Genomic DNA, 3104 nt, shown 5'->3' on the forward strand with positions numbered 1-3104 from the left:
TAGTAACACGATATACAAGATAATTGAAGAATAAATAGATTAACACCATACGAAGAAATAATTATTAATGGTGTGGTTATATATCTTATTATTAGTTCATGAAAACAGGGGGAATAAAGGTTAAAATTGGCAAATCACAGTTAGCTCTCTTTTGAGACTTCCTGATATATTTCGATATAAAAATGCCCCTCAGAACATGCGATTAAAAAAAGGGCGTATGGGCTCTGCACTCCAGTGGCATCAATAAAATACTTTTAGTTGTGGCATTTAAGATTTTTAAGTTGTTGTCTGAGGAAAGTATAATATGAAAGAAGGAAGAGAGAGAGAGAAGAAAAAGAAAAAACTGCATAATTCTAAGTAATTATTTATTCAAACTTAGATTTGAATATCGTGTAATTGTATTTGGTTATATTAACTTTAAAAAAAATTATTTTTAATTTTATCCTTACTATCCTGTTTGCATATTAAATGCATTTAATGTTTTCACTTGATGGAATAGCAATAACTTCTAAATAAGCACAATAACTAAAAAAACATGTAATAATTTTTTAAATAGTTGCAACATAATAGATTAATAAAAGTATCAATTGAGCCTGAATGCATTCAACGTGCATGGCAAAGTGCCTGTCATTGTTTTCTGCTTCTTTGTTCTGCCCTGACCACTATAACTAAGAATAAGCGAAGAAGCATTTAGAGCTTAGTTCTTCATTGCCATTTTTTTTAAATTCGAATACAATAATTTATTTGGTACATCAGTGACATTTAGATATGCAGTGTTAAAAAAAAGAGTATAATTTTTTTTCTCAAATCAGTATTGTTGGGAAATATTTACTACATTTTGTTCAAACATATCAAAGGAAAAAACTTTTTGATTCTACGAATTCGGCATGTATGATATTTATTGCTCGGGGGAAATATCGATTCTATTTCACGTGATTCTTAACGCATTCTTCAAAATATTTTTTTTTATAATCAATTGAAGAATAGTTTACTTTTGCATTGACAAGCAGATGACTCGTATTTCTTGTTTAAATATACGTTACTTCTATGGTATTAGGATTTATCACAAAATAAAAACGATTAATCAATAAGCGATAATACAAGCAATTACTTGGAAATCAACTTCTTGAAAACTCTTAAGCTTACATAGAAATATTAAAATAAAAATGATAGACAGCTGTTCCTAACAACCCAAAGGCACGTGGATAAAACTGAAAGATCGGACGCCACAACAGGAACTGAGAATGGGTCCTAAAGTCCATCACCGTCACGGTACAACCTCTCTCATTATTTGGAGGGAGTAGCTTACTCCACACAATGTATGCACGCACAAGAGTGGCGAGAACCAACCACCATGCCGGATGCTTCCCATCCATCAATTTCGAAGAGGCCTCCAGAGGGAGGTACTAGACAGTAAAAAAGTCATCTAAGAATTTTTTAAAAATAAATCATTAGTAATTTTTAATAAACAAATGTAGGTTTGTTTGTTTTTTTACTAGTCGCCTTGGGCAACCAGCGGATTTCCTGATAATATTGGTTATATTTGATTTCAGATAAAATTCAAAGATAATTTAAATATCACTTCATGTCCATGATTCCGCTAAAATTGTCTAATATTATCCGGTTCAACTATCTTCTGAATTTCGGGATATAGTAACTTCACTTTTTTTAATTAGTCTTTTAAATTGTACATATATTAACATAATCCTTCTTCTTCAGTTTTCAGCAATAAAGATGTTGCAGAGCCAGCGCAAGAACTTTAATCTTGATCTGGCAACAACTTTTTTTCCGCCAGAGTACTCTTTTGTTTTACCACGCTAGAAAAGATGTGTCTCCTGTAGCTGTGTGTGTTTATGTGATGTATGTGTACGTTATGTTCATGTTGTACCCCTGCTTTAGATGTCTTCGTCAGTAGTTGCTTTACGTATAATAAATGGAAAAAAAGACAGATCAGATCCCTTTTATTTGATTACCCACGAACAAAAGGAAAATTCACGTGATTAAATATTTGTAGAAATAATGAAAATTCTTTGAATATCAGGGCAACAATGTAATCTAATGTTGGAAATTAAACAGATAAATAAATGCAAAAATTGGCACGACTATTGATATTATTAAAAAGACTTTTTTTTTTAAAATTTTGATAACACTTTCACCAAAAACATTGACCAAACATTGACCGATTCTTTCTTTTATTCGATCACAGAAGTCCAGTTTGTTCCTCTCCAGGTGACAAAGTTGTTATAAATGTTTAAAGCTGAATTACTAATACTTTTGGTTTCAAAATCCTTGAATCTTTGAAAGCTATTCTTAATAATATTTCCAATTAATTTATTTTGAGCCTTGGACCAAAAAAGGAATATGAAATAGTGATTTAGTTGCTTATTAAGTGTCTAGTTTCACCTAAGGCTCTTATTCATTGCTTAAAAAAATATACAATCAAAAGTCAGAGTTAATTGGGAAATATTAAAATAATCTACCGATCTTAAATATCTTCGAAATTATTATATTTTCGTGCAAAAGTGTATCCAAAGATGGTTGAATTTTACAAGTTCCAAATCACTCCTTTGCCACTTTTGTAATAATTGTAGGCAAAATGAAATTTCAGAGCATATTTTGTTTCAGTTCTCAGAATAAAAAGCGATAGATTAGATGAAGAAATCCCTCTTCCATTTAGCTGGAGTTTGGCCTCACAGCAGAAGAAAAACGAATTCAGTTAATCATTCTGAAATTTCTAAGCATTCGCTCTGATTAAGTCTAAATATTTTTTCTTACTGTTTTTAGAACCCCCCCCCCCCTCCCACTCTTCATTTTTTCTGTAGACTTCTATAAATTTTGCGAAACACATATAAAAAAATTGATATTAAATATTTTTTATGAGAATATAATCTCGAAACCTTTTTTCCAATCAATGAAACGAAACGAGTAGGTTAAAATTACGTTCAAGTGGCGGATAAGATATATTTCGCTTTATAATACTGCTGATAAGGCAACTCACGCCTGGCGTCTCAGCCGGAGCACGAGGCCTTGATATGTTGATCGTTATCTTAAGTTAAAAGACTCGGTCAGAATGCGTCAACACTAGGTTGTGAACTCGATTGCTC

The sequence above is a fragment of the Argiope bruennichi genome, chromosome 5, assembly GCF_947563725.1.
Source record: "Argiope bruennichi chromosome 5, qqArgBrue1.1, whole genome shotgun sequence".
NCBI classification, from domain to species: Eukaryota; Metazoa; Arthropoda; class Arachnida; order Araneae; family Araneidae; genus Argiope; species Argiope bruennichi.